The following is a 26,228-nucleotide window of genomic DNA, read 5'->3' on the forward strand; positions in this document are numbered from 1 at the left end:
ATCCTGCAATTTGCAACAACATAAATGGACCTGGTGGCCATTATGCTAAGTGAAGTGAGTCAGACTGAGAAAGACAAATAATATATGATCTCATTTACATGTGGAATCTAAAACACAAACTAAAACAAAACAAATTCATAGGAAAAGGGATCAGATTTGTGATTACCAGAGGCAAAGGGTAAGGGGGTGGGGAGGATGGAATTGGATAAAGGTGGTCAAAGGCACAAACTTCCTGGTATTTAACATACATAAGTTCTGGGGATATAATACACACCACGATGACTATAGTTAACACTGCTACATGATATATTTGAAAGTTGCTAAGAGAGTAAATTCCAAAACATTTTTTGTAACTAGATTAGGTGATAGATATTAACTGTAATAATTTTGCAATAGACATGTGTCAAGTCACTATGCTGTAGAACTTAAGCTTATACAGTGCTGTATGCCAATTATATATCCAAAAAGTTGAAAGAAAAAATAAAGATCTATGTCTGTTGTTTAAGCTGCTCCTTTTATGGTACTTTGCTAGCCCTGAAAACTAACATGCAGAATGTATTAAGATGAGTAGGTAGATGGACAGATAAATAAATGGATGAATGCTCATGGGTAACAAAATGTCTGGAAGTTCGCTCATCAGCCTGTTGAAAATGGTTCTCTCAGAAGCAAACTGAAAAGGAGCTTTCACTTATCACTTCATGTATCTGTATTATTTAATATTTACACACTATATGTATTACTTTTATAATAAAAACTCACAAGTAGGACTTCTAGTTTCCATGCAGGCAGGTAGAAAGCTTAAAAGTCGCCATCCTATCAGAACAAGTTAAAAGCTGTACAAACTGGAGTTCCCACTGTGGTGCAATTGGATCTACAATGTCTCTGCAGTGGCAGGGATGCAGATTGGATCCCTGGCCCAGTACAGTGGGTTAAGAATTTGGTGTTGTCACAGCTGTGGCATAGGTTGCAACCTCAGCTTGGATTTGATCCCTGGTTTATGCCGTGGGGCAGCCAAAAAAAAAAAAAAAAAGCTGTACAAAAAAGACATATCAACAATTCTTCTTAAACCTACACGAGAAGTGTGTTCAAAGCACAATCTGCTGCCCCCAAGCTGGGAAGACACAGAGGCAAGTACAAAGACTCACAACTGCCTGGGTCAGAAACCCATGAACTTAAACCTCCATGAGAATCAGTGCCCAGGTAGGAAAATCTGAACTATAATTGAATAATAGCTAAAGGATAGCTGTGGACAAGTCTGAGAGATAAAAACACCAGTGGACCATCACAGGGGGATCCCATACATTCGTGAATTTTATCTTCAGGAGCTCAACTAGGTCCTCACACTAAATATCAGAAAAATACCTCTCTGCTTCCAGCAGAGGGAGGAGTAAAGGAACTATTCATACCTCAGAGATACTGTGAGTTCATTTCCACACCATAAAGCAAATATTGCAATAAAGTCACACAATATTTTTGGTTTTCCAGTCCATGTAAAAGTTGTGTCTACACTGAACTGTAGCCTATTAAGTGTGCAATAGCATTATGTCTATTAAAAAAATAAAGTGCATACTTTAATTAAAAATACTTTATTGTTAAAAATTCTAACTATTATCTGAGTCGCAGAAGGGGCGGCTCTGGAGGCGCTGAGCGCTCCCCGCTCCGGACCGGGCGAGGGACGCGTGCTGTGGTCGGCCGGCGGCCGGCGTTGGCAACAGGCCACCGGCCCCACAGCTGAAGACGGACTCCGCGGGCACTTGCGCCCTGGGGCTGCGCGTGAGGCTGGCGACCAGGGGGCCGCCGAGCCCCGGGAGCTTCCGGGGCCGGCCGTTGCTGCCGCCACCGCTGCTGGTGTTGCTGCTCTTGGGGCTGGTGCCCGAGGGCGCGGCAGGTAACCTGGAGGAGAGGCTGAGAGGCCGGGGGCGGATACCCAGTCGCGCCCCAGCCGAGAGCGGGGGAGGGGTGCAAGGGAGAGATCGGCCAAGAATTTGGAGGCCACTTCAAGGTTTTTGGGGGGGAGGCTGGTAAATTGGAGAGCTGAACCAAGACTGAAGGGGTCGTTGAGCCTCGGGTTAGACAGGCTCTGCCGCCTCCCATTGCAGCCCATTGATAGAGTGAGCGGCCTTGCAAGGTGAGGACCCCAGGGGCCAGTGGGCCTGTGCCACCATCACCACCACCACCCCACCCCCCGCCACCTGCGACCTAGCCGACGCCACAGCTTCCTGCTGGAAGGCCTTAGGGAAGCTACGTTGGGGTGGGAATCTGAACGCATCCTCCATGCCTCCTGCCTTCTAGCTCGGCCTGGCAACTGCCCATCGGTCGCTATAAGTCTTTCTGGTCCCTTGGCAAGGTTCTGTCGGGTTGCCTGGGCGACCCTTTGGATAGAGGGTGAGGAGGTGCTTCGAGGGTTTCTCTGACATGACTCAGAATTTCCATTCTTTGTCAATTTCCGTTCTGCATTCAAAACAGCTGGGCCTTACTTCCGGGATTCTCAACAGCTCCCACGAGTCACCGCCCACCCTGACAGCACAGATCACTGAAAGTTTATTAGCACAGGCGGGGAGGTGTCCACCATTACTGCAATAATAATAGCTGATGTCCTTTATTCCAGGCTCTGTTCTAAAGGCTGCACGTACCAGAGACATTTTGGTTCTCAACTTCCAAGGTTTACCATTTACAGATGTGAAATAGGGCCTAGAGAGGACGCTAGGTGGCAGCACTGGAACTTTTTTGTGCTTGGGCCGGGTCTCCGAGTGTTTTTAATAACAAAATGAAAAATATAGGATTCCAAAGGAACCCAATTATGTTTTTATAAAGCTATTAAAATTTAAATAGAAAAAAAATTCTAACTATTATCTAAGCCTTCAATGAGTCATAATCTTTTCAAGTGGAGGGTCTTGACTCAGAGTTGATGGCTGCTAACCAATCAAGATGGTGGTTGCTAAGGATTAGAGTGGCTGTGGCAATTTCTTGAAATAAGGTAGCAATGAAGTTTGCCACATCAATTGACTCTTCCTTTCACTTGAACTGAGAGGAACTGCTGGATAATTAATCAATAGTGTTGTATCTCAGGAAGCTGGAAAGCCCATTGAGAGGGAGAGACACTGGAACAGCTGGTCGGTGGAGCAGTTACAACAGGCACAACATTTTTCAATTAACTCACTGTTTTACATGGGCATTTTCTGTGGTGCCCCAAAACAATTACAACAGTAACATCAAAATATGCTGACTGTGGATCACCATAACAAATATAATAATAATTTAAAAATCTGAAATATCAAAATGAGATAGACAAAAAGTGAGAAAATGCTGTTGGAAAATTATGTGAATAGACTTGCTAAATATAGGGTTGCCACAAACTTTCAATTGTAAAAAAACAATGCAGTATCTGTGAATCACAATATAGCAAATATCAATAAGTTGATGTATGCCTATATACCATAGATAGCACTCTGTCCTTTTCAATAATACTTGTACTCAGGAGAAAATAGTTACCCAAAGCCTAACATGCTGGGCATATAACTGATCTAAAGGAAGATAAATAACTCCAGCCCACTCTAGCCATCCCATTCTGCTAATAAGGGGAAAAAAAAGACTCAGAAGCAGCTGAAGAGCACTGGGAAATGAGAGCCCAGGGGTATGAACTCAATAAAAGAGTAAAACCTAATCATAGGATTATAGAGTGCTTCCCCTCTCTTCATACTTCATTACCACATTACTGAAGTTCTATTTACGGTAGTTCCCTTTACCCAGTACATCATGTCCAGCCACCAAGAAAATGCTACAAGACATTTTAAAAGGCAAAAAATAGAATTTGAAGAGACAGGGGAAACATCAGAACCAGAGTCAGATATGGCAGGAATGTGAAATTATCAGACTAGAAATTTAAAACAATTATGATTAAAACACTAAGAGATCTAATGGTCTAAGTAGATAGCATGGGAGACAGATGGGCAATAGAAGAAGAAGACAGATGACAATTTCAAGAAGAAACCATAAAGAAACACTAGAGATTTTTTTAAAACTTTAAGAGAAAAGAATGCCTTTGATGGGATTATTAATAGACTGAACATAGCTGAGAGAAGAATCTCTGAGCTTGAAGATATCTCAATAGAAACCTCAAAAATTGAAAAGCAAATAGAAAAAAACAGACTATCCAAGAACTGTAGAATAACTATAAAAAGTTATATAAGTGTAACACACATATAATGGGAATAGCAGAAGGAGAAGAAAACAGAAGAATTACAAGAAACAAGTAGGACCAAGCATTCCCCACAAGTTAATATCTGACACCAAACCACAGATACAGGAAGCTCAGAGAACATCAAGCAAGATAAATACCAAAAAAAAAGGGAAAAAAAAAACCTACAGGTAGGCATATCATTTTCAGAACACAGAAAATTAAAGGTAAAATAAAAATCCTGAAAGAAGCCAGGCAGATTTATCTGTATAGGAGCAAAGATGAGAATTACAACTGATTTATCCTCAGAAACCATGCAAACAAAAAGACAATAGAATGAAATATTTAGTGTTTAGAGAAAAAAACAAAAACTAAAATTCTGTACCTTGTGAAATTAGCCATCAAAAATGAAAGAAAAATAAAGACTTTCTCAGACAAACAATGGCTGTTTGAGAAAGGGAATTTGTTGCCAATAGACCACTTTGCAAGAAAATAAATTTTTTAAAGTTCTTTAGAGAGAAGGAAAATAATATATATTAGATGTGCATAAAGAAAGGAAGAAAATCAAGGAAGGAACGAGTAAATGTAAAATAAAATCTTATTTTTATTTTTCTTGTGATCAAATAATGTGATGTTCAAAATAACAGAAACAATGTATTCAATTATTTATATTTATGTGTATCTATATGCTTGTGTATAAGTGAGATGAATAACAGCAAATCTACAAGGGACAGAAAGTGGAATTAGGATTACTTTGTTAATGATAGGTATTATTGCAGTTTAAGGTTATTTGAAAATAAACTTAGATTAGTTGTAAATACATATTGCAAACTCTGGAGCAACCTCTAAGAAAGGTTTTTTAAAAGTATAATGGATATGCTAAAAGAAGAGACAAAATGGAATTATACAAAGGGCCCAATTAAAGTCACAAAAGGCCCAATGAAGCCGAAAACAAGATCACGAGTTCTCTGTGCTGCAGTAGGTTAAGGATCTAGTGGTGTTGCAATCGTAGTGTAGGTTGCAACTGCACTGCTCAGATTCAATCCCTGGCCTAGAAATTTCCATATGTCATGGCTACAGCTAAAGGAAAAACAAATAATAAGATCAAAGAACAAAAGCAACAAAGGGAAAAGAAGAACGAATATGAAATACCAGTCCATCGTGTTTGGGCTTTATCACGCTGTCCAGGTGGAATAAACCTTGCTTAAAATTATGATTTTCATAAATAGCCTACAGTACTTTGTATGTATTTAATCAGCCTTCTACTAGTATATAAAAGACCTAGTTCATTAGGTATGTGCAAACCAGACACCCTGACCAAAGTAGAATCTCTTTTTATTCTGTCAACCACACTGAGATGTAGGGCATTAAAGAGATTTTTCTTTTTCTGGTTGTTTGTTTTGTTTTTTTAAATTTATGATAGAATTACATACAATAAAATGCATATATTTTAAGTGAAAAAAAAAGAAATACCAGTCCATAAGTCAATAATTAATTTGATTATCAATGGTCTAAATGAACCAATTAAAAGACAGATATTGGAGAGTGAACAAAAAATGAGACCCAACTGTATGTTGTCTATAAGAAACCCACTTTAAATATAATATGGCCTAGCAGTTAAGGATTTGGCATTGTACCTGCTATGGCTTGGGTGCGGGTCCAGTCCCTGACTTGGGAACTTCCACATAACACAGGCATGGACAAAAAAAATAAATAAACAATAAATAAATTAAGTAGTAGACGTCTATGGATTTTTTAAAAAATCAAAATATGTGAGGTAAAATCTTACAGAACTGCAAGGAGAAAAAATTATATAAATCTACATGTTTGGATACTTCAACATCCCTCTATCAGAAATAAACAGACCCAGAAGGCAGAAAATAAGGACATATTTGTATTCAACAACATAATCAATGAACTGAATACAATTGACATATATGGGCTACTTCATTCAAAAACAGAGGAATACACATTTCTCTCAGGCTCACATGTAACTTTCACCAAGATAGACCACATTCTGGGTCATAAAATATACCTTAATAAGTTAAAAAAAAATCACACTGCAACTGAATGAAACTAGACATAACTAACAAGGAGATAGATGGAAAATTCCAAAATATGTGGAGACTAAACAACACACTTCTAAATAAAATATAGGTCAAAGAGTAAATATCAAAAAATTAAAATATTTAAAACTAAATGAAAACAAAACACAATATAAAATTTGTGGGATGTCCAAAAAATCAAATACCTGGGAATACATCTGACCAAGGAGGTAAAGGACTTATATGCCAAAAACTATAAAACTTTAATCAAGGAAATTAAAGAAGATGTAAAGAAATGGAAAGATATTCCATGGTCCTGGGTTGGAAAAATTAATGTTGTAAAAATGGGTATACTACCCAAAGAAATCTACAGATTCAATGCAATCGCCATCAAATTACCCATGGCATTTTTCACAGAACTAGAACAAACAATCAAAAAATTTATATGGAACCACAAAAGACCCGGAATTGCCAAAGCAGTTCTGAGGAACAGAAGCAGGAGGCATAACTCTCCCAGACTTCAGGCAATATTACAAAACCATAGTCATAAAGACATTGTGGTACTGGTACTGAAAAAGACATATAGACCACTGGAACAGAATAGAGAACCCAGAAATAAACACAGACACCTATGGTCACTTAATCTTTGACAAAGGAGGCAGGAACATAAAATCAGAAAAAGACAGTCATTTCAGCAAGCATTGCTGGGAAACCTGGACAGCTGCATGCAAAGCAATGAAACTAGAACACACCCTCACACCATGCACAAAAATGAACTCAAAATGGCTGAAAGACATAAATATAAGAAAAGACACCATCAAACTCCTGTAAGAGAACATAGGCAAAATATTCTATGGCATCAACTTTATGAATATTTTCTCAGGTCAGTCTACCAAAGCAACAGAAATAAGAGCAAAAATAAACCAATGGGACCTAATCAAACTGACAAGCTTTTGCACAGCATAGAAAACCAAAAAAAAAAAAAAAAAAGGCAACTTACAGAATGGGAGAAAATTGTTTCAAATTATGCAATAGACAAGGGCTTAATCTCTAGAATACATGAAACACTTATACAACTCAACAGCAAAAAATCCAAAGCCCAATGGAAAAATGGGCAAAAGAACTGAGTAGATATTTCTCCAAGGAAAATATACAGATGGCCAACAAGCAAATGAAAAAATGTTCAACATCCCTGATTATTAAAGAAATGCAAATCAAAACTACCATGAGATAACACCTCACACCAGTCAGAACGGCCATCATTAATGAGTCCACAAATAACAAATGCTGGAGTGGGTGTAGAGAAAAGGGAACCCCCCTGTACTGCTGGTGGGAGTGTAAGCTGGTACAACTACTATGGAGAACAGGATGGAGGTACCTTAGAAAACTATACATAGAACTACCATATGACCCAGCAATCCCATTCTGGGGCATATATCTGGACAAAACTCTCCTTAAAAAAGACACATGCACCCGCATGTTCATTGCAGCTCTATTCTCAATAGCCAAGACATGGAAACAACCCAAATGTCCATTAACAGATGATTGGATTCGGAAGATGTGGTATATATACACAATGGAATACTACTCAGCCACAAAAAAATAATGAAATAAGGCCTTTTGCAGCAACATGGATGGAACTAGAGATTCTCATCCTGAGTAAAGTAAGTCAGAAAGAGAAAGACAAATACCATATGATATCACTTACATCTGGAATCTGATATAAGGCACAAATGAACCTTTCCACAGACAAGAAAATCATGGACTTGCAGAAGAGACTTGTGGTTGCCAAGAGGGAGGGGAAAAGAGTCAGGTGGTTGGGGAGGGGAGCTTGGGGTTAATAGATACAAACTATTGCCTTTGGAATGGATTAGCAATGAGATCCTGCTATATAGCACTGGGAATTATGTCTAGTCACTTATTATGGAGCATGATAATGTGCAAAAATAGTATGTGTACATGTATGTGTAACTAAGTCACCATGATGTGCAGTAGAAAAAAAAATTGTATTGGGGAAATAGCTATTTAAAAATTTCGGGGGATGCAGCAAAAGCAGTTCTTAGAGGGAAAGCATATATTAGGAAAGAATAAAGGTCTAACATTAATCATCTAAGCTTCCACCTTAGGAAACTAGAAAATGAAGACCAAGTTAAATTTAAAATAAACAGAAGAAAAGAAGTAATAAAAATTAGAGCAAAAATCAATGAGATTGAAAACAGTAAATTCTTATCAGGAAATCAATGAATCCAAAGCTAATTTACTGAAAAGATTAATAAAATTGATAAACCTCTAGGGAGGCGAACAAGAGAGAGCAAAAGGATACAAATTACTAATATCTGAAAAGAAAGAAGGGAGATCTTTACAGTTTCAGAGAATATTAAAAGAATAATAAAGGAATCTTATAAACAATTCTATGCTCACAAATTTTATAACCTAGATGAAATGAACCAATCCTTGAAGGACAAAATCTGCCAAAACTCAAACAAGAAGAAATAGACAATCTGAAGAGAATTTTATCTATTAAAGAAATTGAATCAATATATTTAAAAAAGCACTAGACACAGATGGTTTCACTGGAGAATTCTAACAAATATTTAAGGAAGAAATTTTACCAACTCTCTACATTTTCTTCCAGAAAAGAGAAGCAGAGGAAACACTTACTTCCAAACTCATTCTTTTCCAAATTCATTACCCTAATATCAAAACTAAAAATGTGATAAGAAAATTACAAATATCTCTTACGAAGGGAGGAGCAAAATTTCTCAACCAAATATTACCAAATTCAATCCAACAATGTAAAGTTATACACCATGATCAGATAGAATTTACCCAGGTATGTAAGACTGAATCAACATTAGAAAATCAATTAATGTAATCCATCACAGCAACAAAATATAGGAAAAAACTGCAGGATAATATCAATAGATACAGAAAAAGCATTTGACAAAATCTAACACCCATTAATGATAAAAGTACTCAACATACTGTTGAGGGGACCTCCCCTTACTTGTTAAAAAAAATCCAAGAGTTCCCATTATGGTTCAGTGGTAATGTACCTGACCAGTATTCATGAGGATGCAAGTTCAATCCCTGCCCTCATTTAGTGGATTAAAGATTCAGTATTGCCATGAGCTACAGTGTAGGTCATAGACACGGCTCTGATCTGGTGTTGTGGTGGCTATGGTGTTGGCCAGCAGCTGAATCCAATTCAACCCCTGGCCTGGGAACCTCTATATGCCATGGATGCAGCCCTTAAAAAGGCAAAAGAAATCTACAAAAAACCTACTGCTAACAACATACTTAAAGGTAAGGAACGTTGTTTCCTTACTAATATTAGGCTAGAGACAAGAATATCTCCTCTCACAGAGACCAGTTGGGTTCTGGGACCTGAAATTCTTTACTACAGTGCTTGCACCTGGACAAAGTTCCCTCCGCAGCAAAATACAAAGAAACCATAAGGGACTGAAAATAACTGCATGCATATGCAGTTGGAGCAAATTATAAAAAACAAGATACGGTTTGAGTGAGAAGGCTTTCAGTTTTTCCCCACTGAGTATTATATTTGCTGTGGGTTTACCATAAATGGCTTTGATTATATTCAGGAACTTTCCCTCTATACCCACTTTGGCGAGGGTCTTGATCATGAATGGATGTTGGACTTTGTCAAATGCTTTTTCTGCGTCTATTGAGATGATCATATGATTTTTGGCTTTTTTTTGTTAATGAGGTGTATGATGTTGATTGATTTGCATATGTTGAACCATCCTTGTGAACCTGGGATGAACCCTACCTGGTCATGGTATATAATTTTTTTGATATGTTGTTGGATTCAGTTGGCTAAGATTTTGTTGAGAATTTTTGCATCTATATTCATCAATGATATTGGGTGATAGTTTTCTTTTTTGGTGGTATCTCTGCCTGGTTTTGTAATTAGGGTGATGATGGCATCATAGAATGTCTTTGGGAGTGTTCCTTCTTCAACCTTTTGAAAAAGTTTATGAAGATGGGCACCAGTTCCTCTTTATATGTTTGGTAGAATTCGCCTGCGAAGCCATCTGGACTTTTATTTGTAGGGAGTGTTTTTATGACTTCTTCAATTTCATTTCTAGTGATCGGTCTGTTCAGTTGGTCTGTTTCTTCTTGATTCAGTTTTGGCAGGCTGTAAGATTCTAGAAAATTGTTCATCTATACATAGAACTTCCATATGACCCCACAATCCCACTCTTGGGCATATGTCCGGACAAAACTCTACTTAAAAAAGACACATGCACCCGCATGTTCATTGCAGCACTATTCACAATAGCCAGGACATGGAAACAACCCAAATGTCCATCGACAGAGGATTGGATTTGGAAGATGTGGTATATATACACAATGGGATACTACTCAGCCATAAAAAAGAATGACATACTGCCATTTGCAGCAACATGGATGGAACTAGAGAATCTCATACTGAGTGAAATGAGCCAGAAAGACAAAGACAAATACCATATGATATCACTTATAACTGGAATCTAATATCCAGCACAAATGAACATCTCCTCAGAAAAGAAAATCATGGACTTGGAGAAAAGACCTGTGGCTGCCTGATGGGAGAGGGAGGGAGTGGGAGGATCGGGAGCTTGGGCTTATCAGACACAACTTAGAATAGATTTACAAGGAGATCCTGCTGAGTAGCATTGAGAACTTTGTCTAGATACTCATGTTGCAACAGAACAAAGGGTGGGGAAAAAATGTAATGTATACATGTAGGATAACTTGATCCCCTTGCTGTACAGTGGGAAAATAAAATAAAATAAAATAAAAAAATACAAAAAGGTCAAAACCCAACTGCCACTTCTTAGGTATCTGGACCAAAATCAGGGCACTGTGCATGAACCCTGGACACGGAACCACCAAGTGGGTGGGGAGACCACCTAAGACACCCATTTCCTCATCTCACATAAGAAACCAGCTCATCCCCCATCAGGGAGCAAGCAAGGGAAACTATTCCTTGTTTTTGCTCACTCCTGCTGCAGCAGGAGCCGCAGTAAAGCTGTCTGAATTTCTCGTCTAGCTTCTTATCGATTTCTATTGATTAAGGATGCCAAGAATTCTGGTAACATCACCAATCCATTTCTTCATAGTGGAAGTCCTAGCTAATGAAGTAAGATGACAAAAGAAAAAATAATAAAAGGTATAAAGATTGGAAAGAAAAAAAATTAAGTTGTGTTGACAGATGACATGATTTTCTATTAGAAAATCTGAAAGAACTGACTAAAAACTCCTAGAGTGAAAAAGCAATTATAGCAGAGTGCAGGATACAATTTGAATATGCAAAAAAAATCCATCACTTTCCTATGTACTAGCAATGAACAAGTAAAATTTGAAATAATACATTATTTATATTGTACCTGAAAATGAAATATATATATAAATCTAACAAAATATGCATAAGATCTACATAATGAAAATTATAGAACTTTGATCAAAGAAATCAGAAAACTACATACATGGACAGGTATTTCCTGTTTGTGGATAGAAAGAACTGATGCTGTCAAGATGTCAGATTCAATGCAGTTCCAATAAAATCCCCAGCTCCCAGCAAGTTTTTTGTGTGGATATTGACATAATGACTAGACACCCACATACAAAAAAAATGAATCCAGTTATCTTATTCCCTTCACAAAAAAATAATTCAAAAAATGAACCCCAAACAGACCTCAATGTAAAATGCAAAAATATAAAACTCCTAAAAAGATAACATAGAAGAAAAAATAGAGGACTTTAGGTTTGGCAATGACTTTTTAGATATAGCACTAAATTCATGATCTAGAAAAGAAAAAATTGATAAGTTGGACTTTATTAAAATTAAAATTTTCTGGAGTTCCTGTATGGCTCAATGGGCTTAATATCTGGCATTGTCACTGAAGTGGCTTAGATCATTGCTGTGGCATGGGTTTGATCCCTGGCCCAGGAATTTCCACATGCTGCAGATGACAACAACACAAAACAAAAAAACAATAAAATTAAAATATTCTTCTCTGGGAAAGACACTGTCAAGAGAATAAAGACAAGTCCTACTGGTAGAAAATATTGCAAAAGACATATCTGATAAAGGACTATCATCCAAAACACTTAAAAGCCAACAGTATGAAAAGTAACCCTGGGAGTTCCTTGGTAGCCAAGTGGTTAGGATTCAGCACCTCCACCACTGCAGCCTGAGTTCAATCCTTGGTCTGGGAACTGAGATCCTACATCAAGCCACTGCATGGCATAGCCAGAAAAAGAAAGCAAATCATCCAGTTAAAAATGGGCCAAATACATTAACAGACACTTTACCAAAGATATACATATGGTAAATAAACTTAAGAAAAGATGCTCTGCTCATATGCTATCAGTGAAATGCAAATTAAAACAATAATGAGGAGTTCCCTTGCAGCACAGTGGTTTAAGGATACTGCATTGCCACTGCAGTGGCTGGAGTCACTACTATGGCACAGGTTCAATCCCTGCCCCCACGAATTTCCACATACTGGAGACTTGGGGAAAAAAAACAACAATGAGCTCCACCACACATGTATCAGAGTGATCAAACTCTGGTACAGTGAAAACACCAAGTTCTGGCAAGGGTATGGAACAACAGGAACTCTTAGTCATTAGTGATGAGAATGCATACTGGCATAGCCACTTTGGAAGACAGCTTTGCAGTTTCTTATAAAACTAAACATTATGCTAACATATACTCCAACAATATCACATCTTGGTATTTACCCAAAAGAGCTGAAAATTTGTGTCCACACAAAAGCCTGCACACAGATGTTTATGGATGATTTATTCATAATTATCAAAACTTGGAAGAAATATTATTCAGTCATAGAAGATAAAGTAATGTTATTTGCAGCAACATGGATGGACCTAGAGATTATCATATTATCTGATGTTAGTCAAACATTGAAAAACATCATATGATATCACTTATATGTGGAATCTAAAAAAAGGATAGAGGATATCAAGATGGCAAAGGAGCAAGATATGACACTCACCTTCTCCCACAAACACATTTTAAAAAAATGTACAATGATTCATACAGAACACCTACTGAACTCTGGCAGATGACCTTAAACCTCAAAAAAGGGCAAGAATCCCTGCACATAACTAGGTAGAACAAAAGCGGTTAAAAAAGAGAGAGAGAGAGAAGAGAGAAAAAGGGAATCAGGAAAGCAACAGCATTCCTAAGAGGGAGCTGTGAAAGAGGAAAGGAATACACACCCTAGAAAGCCACCTAACTGATGCAGAAATCAGCTGAAAAAACCTCAGAGAAAACTGCAGAAGCTGGACCTGATGGGAAAAGCAGAGAGAGAGCTGCACAAACCATCAGTACCTCTGCCCCAGATAACACACCTGAGAAATTCAAATGGAGGCTGGGCCCTGAGACTCAGGTTCTGGAGGTCAGTTCCAGGGAGAGGACCAGGGTAGCCTGTGTGGATACAGCCTGATAGGCTTGGGATCAGTGTGCCACAGGCTGGGAGATGGAGCACCAGAGCTGAGGGAATGCAGGTGAAGGCCTGTGCCCACCGGAAAAGACGGAGTCATTGTTGGGGAAGGCAAGATGAGGAGGTGTGGACCACCATAGGAATATCTTCCTCTGTGCACACATAGACTCTTAGTGGCAGGGCACTTCTTACGCAGGCTAAAGGCAGTAGGGCACCTCTTAGGAGGGCTAAGGGTGGCAGGGAAGACTCTTGCATAGGATACAGGTGGTGGGGCTAACAACCACAGCCATCTTAGAATCCAGAGGTGGGAATGGCCCATGACTACTAGGGGTCCTAGAAAAGACACCTTCAATGGCCCTTGTCAACTCAGGGATTGGCAGAGAGGAGGGCACTGCAACTGAGCACAACCTATTATTGTTCTTACTCCCCGGGGAACACACACACACTGCTGGTGCCACTGCCAAACACTTTTGGTGCCACCTACATCTACCTTAGAGTCACTGCCACTTCCCAGGAGCAGCCTGTGCCACATTCCTGCATTTCCTTCCTACTACCAATGGCCCAGCAACCAGGCTCTGACTACTAGCCCTGCCCATTGCCTCCATCTCCCTGGAAGGATGCACAGGCCACACACCAGCATGAGGGTAAAAACATGCACATGCTGAAGGAAGAGACAGCAAGCATCCAAACCAAAAGCATCCCTCACACCAAAAATAAAGAGTAAGCCCTCACAAAATACTCAGGGGTGCTCTTGCATATAAATTGCCCTCCAAGACAACAGTACTTCGTTTCCTTGAACTCACAAAATAAGAAAAATATGTGCAAAATGAAGAACTCAAGAACGATTCCCATTTAAAAGAACAGATTTCCCCTGAAGGAGCAAATAATGAAACAGACATCTGCAGTCTAATAGACACCCAGTTGAAAAAGGAAAGAGTGAAAATACTGAAGGAATTAAGAGCAAATATGAAGGAATTAAGATCTGAACAGTAATGCAGATTACTTTAGAAAGGAAATACAAAATATAAGGGAGAGCCAAGAAAAATTAGAAAATTTATTTTCAGAAATGCAAGCTGAGTTGAAGGCACATAGAGCAGAATGAATAATTCAGAGGAACAAATAAGTGACTTGGGAGATAGAATGATGGAAATCACCAAATCAGGACAATAACAGAAAACCAAATGAAAAAACATGAAAGCAATATAAGTGATCTACGGAATAACATAAAACAAGCCATTATATGCATAATAGAGATTCCATAAGGAGAAGAAGAAAAAGAAAAGGGGATTGAAAATATATTTAAGAGAGTTCCCAACATGGTTCAGTGGTAAAGAATACCCATGAGGATGCTTTTTCAATCCCAGGCCTCACTCAGTGGGTGAAGGATCTGGAGTTGCCATGAGTTGTGGTGTAGGTTGGAGAAGTGGCTCGGATCTTGCATTACTGTGGCTGTGGCTTGGGCCAGTGGCCACAGCTCTGATTTGACCCCTGGCCTGGGAACTTCCATATGGCATGGGTGCAGCCCTAAAACATATATATGTGTGTATGTTTATGAAGAAATTATGGTTGAAAAATTTCCAAATCCAGAGGAAACAGTTTTCAAGTACAGAGGGCCCCCAAACAACTTGAAGTCAAGCAGGCACACACCAAGACATAATGTAATAAAAATGGCAAAAGTTAAAGACAGGATTCTAAAGGCAGCAAGAAAAAACCAAAGAGTTAATTACAAGGGGACACCCGTGATGCTATCAGCTGATTTCTCTACAGAAACACTAATGTCAGAAGAGAGTGGCAAAATATATTCCAAGTCCTAAAAGGGAAAAAATCACAGCCTAGAATACTGTACCCAGCAAAAATATCAATTAAAATAGAAAAAGAAATAAGGTATTTCTCCAACAAACAAAAACAAAAAGAATACAGCAATACTAAATCCATTCTAAAGAAATACTGAAAGGTCTCTAAATAGGAAAAAAGTAAGAAAAATGGGATGGAGGAAATCACAATTGGAAAGTAATCACTTAAATAAGCAAGTATATTGATCTAAAGGGTAAAAAAAAAACCTACTGTAAAAGCAACAATAAAGACAAGGAACAACAAAAGGGAAAACAGGACATCAAAATCATAAAATATGGGGAATGAGAGTAAGAAAATTTTGATATTTTTTTTAGAATGTGTTTAAGCCTATATGACCATCAAGCTGATTTAGGAAGGGGCTAACATAATTGAAAACAGGGCAACCACAAATCAAAACCAAACAATACATTCACAAAAACTAAAAGAAAAGGACACAAGCATAAAATAAAGGAATTCATCCAAGTAAACAATGAAAGGAACAAAGAAGAAATAGAATCAACTGGAAAACAAGGTTTAAAATGTCAATAAATACATATTTCTCCATAATCACATTAAATATCAATGCACTAAATGCTCCAATCAAAAGACATAGGACAGCAGACGGGATAAAAAAATACAAGACCCTACAATATACTGTTTACAGGAGACCCACCTTAGGGCAAACAGCACACACAGATTGAAACTGAGGGGATGGAAAAAGATATTTTATGAAAATTGAAAAGACAGGAAAGCAGGAGTTGGAATACTCATATCAGACAAAATAGACTTTAAAATTAAGGCCGTAAAGAAAGACAAGGAAGAACACTATTTAAAGATAAATGGATCAATTCAAGAAGTTGATATTACATTTGTCAATACATATGCCCCTAACAGAGGTGCACCCAAATACATACAACAATACCAACATATATAAAAAAGAGATTGAGGTTAACAAAATTATAATAGGAGAATTTAACACCAAACTCAAATCAATGGCCAGATCCTCTAGACAGGAAAATCAATAGGCAGAAATCCTAAATGACATAATAAAAAACCTAGACTTGATATTTTCAGGATATTACATCCAAAAAAATCAGAGTATCATTCTTTTCAAGTGCACATGGAACATTCTGAAGGACTGACCACATACTGGGGCACAAAACTAACTTCGACAAATTTAACGGTATGGAAATGATTTCAAGCATCTTCTGTGATCACAATGGCATGAAACTAGAAATCAACCACAGGAAAAGAAATGAGAAAAAACTTACTGCCTGGATATAAAACAACGTGCTATTTTAAAAAAATGGATCAATGAGGAAATCAAAAGGGAAACTAAAAAATACATCAAAACAAATGATAATGAAAACACTGCCAGTCAAAAGTTACGGGATGCCAAAAAGCAGTTCTTGGAAGTTTATAGTGATAGAGGCCTTCCTCAGAAAAGAAAAAAAAAATGGACACCATCAAACTCCTAGAAGAAAACATAGGCAAAACACTCTCTGACATCAACATCATGAATATTTTCTCAGGTCAGTCTCCCAAAGCAATAGAAATTAGAGCAAAAATAAACCCATGGGACCTCATCAAACTGAAAAGCTTTTGCACAGCAAAGGAAACCAAAAAGAAAACAAAAAGACAACTTACAGAATGGGAGAAAATAGTTTCAAATGATGCAACTGACAAGGGCTTAATCTCGAGAATATATAAGCAACTTATACAACCCAACAGCAAAAAAACCAATCAATCAATGGAAAAATGGGCAAAAGACCTGAATAGACATTTCTCCAAAGAAGATATACAGATGGCCAACAAACACATGAAAAAATGCTCAACATCGCTGATTATAAGAGAAATGCAAATCAAAACTACCATGAGATACCACCTCACACCAGTCAGAATGCCCATCATTAATAAATCCACAAATAACAACTGCTGGAGGGGCTGTGGAGAAAAGGGAACCCTCCTGCACTGCTGCTGGGAATGTAAACTGGTACAGCCACTATGGAGAACAGTTTGGAGATACCTTAGAAATCTATACATAGAACTTCCATATGACCCCACAATCCCACTCTTGGGCATCTATCCGGACAAAACTCTACGTAAAAGAGACACATGCACCCGCATGTTCATTGCGGCACTATGCACAATAGCAAGGACATGGAAACAACCCAAATGTCCATCAACAGAGGATTGGATTCGGAAGCTTTGGTATATATACACAATGGAATACTACTCAGCCATAAAAAAGAATGACATACTGCCATTTGCAGCAACATGGATGGAACTAGAGAATCTCATACTGAGTGAAATGAGCCAGAAAGACAAAGACAAATACCATATGATATCACTTATAACTGGAATCTAATATCCAGCACAAATGAACATCTCCTCAGAAAAGAAAATCATGGACTTGGAGAAGAGACTTGTGGTTGCCTGATGGGAGAGGGAGGGAGTGGGAGGGATCGGGAGCTTGGGCTTATCAGACACAACTTAGAATAGATTTACAAGGAGATCCTGCTGAATAGCATTGAGAACTATGTCTAGATACTCATGTTGCAACAGAAGAAAGGGTGGGGGAAAAAACTGTAATTGCAATGTATACATGTAAGGATAACCTGACCCCCTTGCTGTACAGTGGGAAAATAAAAAAAAAAAAAGAAAAGAAAAAAAATCTCAAATCAACAACTGAACATACCACCTAAAAGAGTTAGAAAAAGAAAGTCAGCATAAGGAAGGTAAACATAAAGATCAAAGGGAAAATCAATGAAATAGAGATTCAGAAAACAATAGGAAAAAACAACAAAATTAAGAGCTGGTTCTCTGAAAGATTGAACAAAATTGACAAACCTCCCACCAGACTCACCAAGAAGAGGAGAGAAAGAAGTCAAATAAACAAAATAAGCAATGAAAAAGGACAAATCTCAATGGATACTGCAGAAATACAAAAACCATAAGAGAATACTATGAACAATTATATGCCAAGAAATTTGACAAACTAGAAGAAATGGGAAACTTTCTAGAGACATACAGCCTGCCAAAACTGAGTCAAGAATAAATCGATCAATTGAACAGACTGATCACTAGAAATGAAATTGAATATGTAATAAAAACACTCCCTACAAACAAAAGTCCAGGACCAGATGGCTGCACGGGAAAATTCTACCAAACATACAAAGAAGAATTATACCCACACTTTCAAACTGTTTCAAAAGGTTGAAGAAGAAGGAATGATCCCAAAACATTCTATGAAGCCACCATCACCCAAGTACTAAAACCAGACAAAGATACCACCATAAAGGAAAATTATAGGCCAATATCTTTGGTGAATATAGACACAAAAATTTTCAACAAAATTTTAGCCAACCAGAGTTCCCATTGTGGAACAACAGAGACAAATCTGACTAATAGACATGAGGATGCAGGTTTGATCCCTGGCCTCATTCTGTGGGTCAGGGATCTGGTGTTGCCGTAAGTTGTGGTGTAGGTTGCAGATGTGGCATGGATGCTGCATTGCTGTGGCTGTGGTATAGGCCAGCTGCTGTAGCTCCATTCCAATCCTGGCCTGGGAACTTCCATATACTGCATGAGTGGCCCTAAAAAGCAACAACAACAAAAATCTTCACCAACCAAATACACCAACATATAAAAATGATCATACACCAATTGGGATTCAAACCAAGTTCACAAGGAGAGTTCAACATATGAAAATCAATCAATGTCATACTCCACATTAACAAAAGTCAAAAACCACATGATCATCTCAATAGACACAGAAAAAGCATTCGACAAAATTCGAAATCGACTCATGACAAAAACTCTTACCAAAGTCAGTATAGAGGGACCATACCTTAAAAAATAAAGGCTGTTTAGGACAAACACACAGCCAATATCACACTCAATGGAGGAAAACTGAAAAGATTCTCACTAAAATCTGGAACAAAACAAGGATACCCACTCTCACCACTTTTATTTAATGTAGTATTGGAAGTCATAGCCACAACAATCAGACAAACAAAATAAACAAAGGGTATCCAAATTAGAAGACAAGAGGTAAAATTGTCACTCTACGCAGATGACATGATACCATATATAGAAAACCCTAAGGACTCCATACAAAAACTACTTGAAGTGATCAACACATCCAGCACAGTAGCAGGATACAAGATTAATATCAGAAATCAGTTGCTATTCTGTATACTAAAAATGAAATATTAGAAAAGGAATATAAAAATACAATGACTTTTAAAATTAAATATCTAGGAATAAACCTGACCAAGGAGGTGAAAGACTTATATGCTAAGAACTGTAAAATATTAATCAAAGAAATTAAAGAGGATTAAAAGAATTGGGAAAATATGCCATGCTCCTGGATTGAAAGAATTAATATCATTAAAAAGCAATCCAAAAATTTATATGGAACCATAAAAGACCCAGAATTGCCAAAGCAATCCTGAGGGGGAAAAAAACCCAAGCAGGAGGCCTAACTTTCCCTGACTTCAGGCAATATTATAAAGCTGCAATAATCAAGACAGTGTGGGACGGGTACAAAAACAGACAAACAGGCCAATGGAACAAAATAGAGAACACAAAAATAAACCCAGACACCTGTGGTCAATTAATCTTCAACAAAGGAGGCAAGAACATAAAATGGGGAAAAGACAGTCTTTTCAGGAAGTGGTGCTGGGAAAACTGGACAGCTGCATGTAAATCTATGAAACTAGAACACACCCTCACACTATGCACAAAAATAAACTCAAAACGGTTTAAAGACTTAAACATAAGACAAGACACCATCGAACCCATAGAAGAGAACATAGGCAAAACACTCTCTGACAGCAATCATACAAATGTTTTCTTAGGTCAGTCTCCCAAGGCAACAGAAATAAAAAAAATAAGCCAATGGGACCTAATCAAACTCAAAAGATTTGCACAGCAAAGGAAACCATAAAAAAAAAAAACCTACAGAATGGGAGAAAATAGTTGCAAACAATGCAACTGATAAGAGCTTAACCTCCAAAATATACAAACAACTCATACAACTCAAGAGCAAAAAACAAACAACCCAATGGCAAAATTGGCAGAAGACCTGAATAGACAATTCTCCAAAGAAGACATACAGATGGCCAACAGGCACATGAAAAAAAATGCTCCAAAATTGCTAAGTATTAGATAAATGCAAATCAAAATTACAATGTGGTACCACCTCACACTTGTCAGAATGTCTATTATTAATAAGTCTACAAATAACAAATGCTGGAGAGGGTGTGAAGAAAAGAGAACCCTCCTACACTGTTGCTGGAAATGTAAATTGGTACAATTACTATGGAAAACAATATGAAGGGACCTCAGAAAACTAAATATAGAAACTACCACCTGATCCAACAATCCCCCCCTTGGACATATATCCATACAAAACTTTTACTGATAAAGATTCACACACCCCTATGTTCATTGCAGCACTATTCACAATAGCCAAGACATGGAAAAAACCTAAATGTCCAACAACGGATGAATGGATTAAGAATATGTGGTACATGTACACAATGAAATACTATTCAGCCATAAAAAAGAACAAAATAATGCCTTTTGCAGCAACATGTAGGGGAACTTAAGATTCTCATGTTAAGTGAAGTCAGTCAGCAAGAGAAGGACAAATTCCATATGTTATCACATATCTGGAATCTAATATGTAGCACAAATGAACTTATCTACAGAAAAGAAGCAATTCATGGACATGGAGAACAGACATGTGATTGCCATGGATGAGGGGGAGAGAGTGGGATAGACTGGAAATTTGGCATAGATTGCATTTGCAGTGGAAAGACAATGAGATCCTGCTGTGAAGCACAGAGAATCCTATCCAGTCACTTGATGGAACATAATGGAGAATAAGGTGAGAAAAAGAAAGTAGGTATATGTGTAACAGGGTCACTTTACTGTAGAGCAGAAATTGATAGAACATTGCAAATTAACTTTAATAAAAATTCTAATAAATGTTTTTAAAATATAAAAATAAAAACAAAAAAATTAATTATACAAATGAACTTATTTGCAGAACAGAAACAGACCTACAGACTTTGAAAACAAACTTATGGTAACTAACGTGGACAGGTGGTGAGGGAAGGATGGACTGGGTTTTTGAGACTGACATATGCACACTGAGGTATTATGGAATGATTGGCCAATGGGGACCTGCTGTATAGTATAGAGAACTCTACCCAATATTCTGTGATAATCTATGTGGGAAAAAGTTGTGAAAGAGAATGGATATGTGTACATGTATAAATGAGTCACTTTGTTGTACAACAGAAATTATCCACATTGTAACTCAACTATACTTCAATAAAACTTTTTAAAGTGAAATAAACTTGGAGTTCCAATCATGGCTCAGTGGTTAATGAATCCAACTAGGATCCATGGGGTTGCAGGTTCAATCCCTGGCCTTGCTCAGTGGGTTAAGAATCCAGCGTTGACATGAGCTGTGGTGTGGGTCACAGATGCGGCTCGGATCCCGCGTTGCTGTGGCTGTGGTGTGTGCCAGCGGCTACAGCTCAAATTGGACCCCTAGCCTGGGAACCTCCATATGCAACAGGTGTGGCCCTAGAAAAGGCAAAAAAAAGTGAAATAAATTTAATATCATTTTAAAAAATGGAAGCAACCAAGATATTCAGTAGGTGAATGGATAAATAAACTGTTTGGCATCCAGACAGTAGAATACTAGCCAGTGCTATAAAGAAATGGAGAAGAAGTTCCCATCATGGAGCAGTGGTTAACGAATCTGACTAGGAACCATGAGGTTGTGGGTTCAATCCCTGCCCTTGCTCAGTGGGTTAACGATTCGGCATTGCCGTGAGCTGTGGTGTAGGTCGCAGACGCAGCTCGGATCCTGCATTGCTGTGGCTCTGGCGTAGGCTGGCAGCTACAGCTCCAATTCGACCCCTAGCCTGGGAACATCCATATGCCGCTGAAGTGACCCAAGAAATGGCAAAAAGGAAAAAAAAAAAAAAAGAAAGAAATGGAGAAAACTTAAATACATATTACTAAATAAAAGAAGCCAATTCCCTAGTGACCTAGCGGTTAAGAAACTGGCATCGTCATTGCTGTGGCATGGGTTATTACTGTTGTGCATGTCCATCCCTGACCTGGAAACTTCCACATGTCACAGGAGTGCCCCAAATATAAAGAATACGTATTTTATGATTACAACAGTATCACATTCTGAATAAGAAAAAACTATGGAGACAGAAAAAGGATCAGTGGTTACCAGGTATTAAGGGTGAAGGACAGATGAATAAACCAAGCATGGAGGATTTGGAGGGCAGTAAAATGACTCTCTATGTTTCAATAGTAGATACATATTATTACACAATTATCCAAACCCATAGAAAGTACAAAACCAAGAATTAACCCTAATGTAAACAATGAACTTTGGGTTATAGTGATATGTCAACATAGGGTCATCAATTGTATCAACTGTACCCCTCGGGTGGGGGACATTGATAATGGGAGAGAGAGATTATGCATATGTAGGGGTGGGAGGTATTTTGGAAATCTCTGTATCTTCCTCTCAATTTTTCTGTGAATCTAATCCTGCTCTAAAATATAACTCCACTGAGAAAGAAAAGAGCTTAAGAGCAATATCTAGGTTTAAGATCTGTTTGGAGAGCCATCTGTATACAAGCTGTTTTAAAAACTCAGGTGTACATGAGAGTTCCCAGGGAGTATAGAAACATTTAGTGAAAGAGAAAATCAGCGGTGAAATCTGCAGACCACAGGAAAATAAGTCAATGCAGAACCCAAAGAAGCAGGAGCTATAAAATTAGCAGGAAAGTCTGAGCAGGGTCTTAAAAATAAATAAGAGTTTCAAGGAAGAGATGATGAATAGAATTAAAGGCAACAGATGTCAACTAGAATTAGGACTGGGAAGGATCTTCAAGAGTTAGAACCAGGATCACTGAGGATCAACTGAGAGTTTCTGTTCTGAGTCTCTTCACTTCTGTTTGCTTTCTGTGTGGAGTGTTTTCCCCATCTCCTTCACGTCTCTCATCCTCAGTTCATTTAGTACCTAATCCCCATGTCACTTCCACTAGAGCATTTTCTGAACATCTGGGCAAGGAAGCAGCCTTCATTGTCACTCTAGTTTTTATAATACCACTTACATAGATGTATATTATTTTGCTTATCTATTGCCTAGTTATTATTACCCCCTATGAGAATGTGAAAATAGGGTCTTCATTGTACTCACTACCAATGTTAGCACCCATGACTGAGTCCCCAGAGGACCTGGAAAACGAAGGGGCCTATTGTGTCTGTTGAACAAACCAAGACTAGCAGAAGCCGAATTGCTGAGGTAGAGTGATAATACAAGGGAAGGAAATGAAAGCATTGAATACAGACTTTTTTTTAGTAAAGAGATGTGGCAATATCTGTGGATAGACCGCTGGGACAGGCCCAAGGAGGTAACAGAACTTTGTGAACATCTATAGATTTAATTATGGATTAACAGATTCTTCCTTCATAAAGACCCTTCCTGCTCTATTTGGTGCTGATATGGTTCGTATTTAATGTATATCAGTAATGTGAATGAAGACATTTACAGTAAATGTGAATGAAGACATTTACATTTGCTGTATATCTAGGTAATATTGACAGAATCATGATTCAAAAATGCCTAGTCAAAAGAAAAGGATGAAATTTAACAGCTAAATGTGAGGTCCCATGCGTTGGAGACAGCAGAACACCGAAGCCCTCTAGAGAGCCTACTAGAAACTGGTCAGGAGGCAGTGTTGCACTGGGGTTAAGGTAGTGGGTGGTGGGTCACACTGGGCTGTATCTACATTGGTTCCACTGCCTTCTACCTGGGTATCTTTGAGCAAAGGTTCTAAGCTCTTTGAGCTTCATTTTTTCCTCTTTAAACTGAAGACATTGATATTGAACTTGAGCTGGAAGCAGTGAGTCCAGTCTCAAAGTGGAGGTAAAACCACCGCCTGGTCACCCCCAGCTGGACTCCAGCCATTGCCGCCACTGCAGTAGGGCGGGTGGGGGGTAGGAGGGCCATGATCCAAAGGAACCAAAGCAATTGAGAAAACTGTTTATTGGTGGTCTGAACTTTGAAACTACAGATGATAGTTTAAGAGAACATTTTGAGAAATGGGGAACACTTACAGATTGTGTGGTGATGAGAGACCCCCAAACAAAATGTTCCAGGGGATTTGGTTTTGTGACTTATTCTTATGTTGAAGAGGTGGATGCAGTAATGTGTGCTGGACCACATAAGGTTGATGGGCAGGTAGTGGAACCAAAGAGAGCTGTTTCTAGAGAGGATTCTGTAAAGCCTGGTGCCCATCTAACAGTGAAGAAAATTTTGTTGGTGGTATTAAAGATACAGAAGAATACAATTTGAGAGACTACTTTGAAAAGTAGGGCAAAATTGAAACCATAGAAGTTATGGAAGACAGGCAGAGTAGGAAAAAGAGAGGATTTGCTTTTGTAACTTGTGATGATCATGATACAGTTTTTAAAACTGTTCAGAAATACCACACTATAAATGGGCATAATTGTGAAGTGAAAAATCCCCTTTCTAAACAAGAAATGCAATTTACCAGATCACAGAGAGCTCATGGAGAGGGATCTGGCAACTTTATGGGTCATGGAGATGGTAGAGGCAACTTTGGCTGTGGTGGAAACTTTGGTGGAAGAGGAAGTTATAGTGGTGGAGGTGGTGGCAGCAGGGGTAGTTATGGAGGAGGTGATGGTGGATATAATGGATTTAGAGGTGATGGTGGCAAATATGGTGGTTGTCCTGGTTACAGTAGTAGAGGAGGCTATGGCGGTGGAGGACCAGGATGTGGAAACCAAGGTGGTGGATATGGTGGGGGGGATATGATTGTTACAATGAAGGAGGAAATTTTGGAGGTGGTAACTATGATGGTGGTGGGAACTATAATGATTTTGGAAACTATAGTGGACAACAACAAATTATGGACCCGTGAAGGGGGGATGTTTTGGTGGAAGAAGCTCAGGCAGTCCCTATGGTGGTGGTTATGGATCTGGTGGTGGAAGTGGTGGATATGGTAGCAGAAGGTTCTAAAAACTCAGCAGAAAAGGGCTACAGTTCTTAGCAGGAGAGAGAGCAAGGAGTTGTCAGGAAAGTTGCAGGTTACTTTGAGACAGTCATCCCAAATGCATCAGAGGAACTGTAAAAAGAGGAACAATGATCCATAGTCAGAAAATTTACTGCTGGACTTCCCATGTGGCTCACAACATAGACAGAAAAGTTACTGCAGCTTAAACAGGAAACCCTTCTTGTTCAGGACTGTCATAGCCACAGTTTGCCAAAAGTGTAGCTATTGATTAATACAATGTAGTATCAATTAGATGTACATTCCTGAGTTGTTTTTTAAAAAATAATAAAAAATAAATTGGAGACACTAATACCTACTTGGCATAGTTTTTATGAGGCCAACTGAGAAAACCCATGCAAAGTACATGCAAGAGCAATATCACATAGTTAAGTGCAAGTATCAGTGGGTATTTTTGTGGTATAATAAATATATTTGGTCTTTGTCCCCCATTCCTGGCTCAAGGTCTTAAAACCCTTGGAGTTTCCTGAGTGATAGGAGTGTCTTTTGCTTTTCAAAGGAGCCCCATTTTTCCCCTTGAAAGCTTTATTGAAATACAGTTGATTTACAAAGT

At 38.3% G+C, this 26,228-nt stretch overlaps 1 protein-coding gene and 1 pseudogene across 2 annotated transcripts in view; one reads left to right on the top strand and one right to left on the bottom strand.

Moving 5' to 3' along the window:
* Window positions 1-26,228, bottom strand: part of NLRP3 (NLR family pyrin domain containing 3) — an 85,172-nt gene that overhangs the window by 29,119 nt on the left and 29,825 nt on the right.
* LOC106507305 lies at window positions 13,494-25,868 on the top strand (annotated as a pseudogene).

This window comes from Sus scrofa, chromosome 2, assembly GCF_000003025.6.
Source record: "Sus scrofa isolate TJ Tabasco breed Duroc chromosome 2, Sscrofa11.1, whole genome shotgun sequence".
Taxonomy (NCBI): Eukaryota; Metazoa; Chordata; class Mammalia; order Artiodactyla; family Suidae; genus Sus; species Sus scrofa.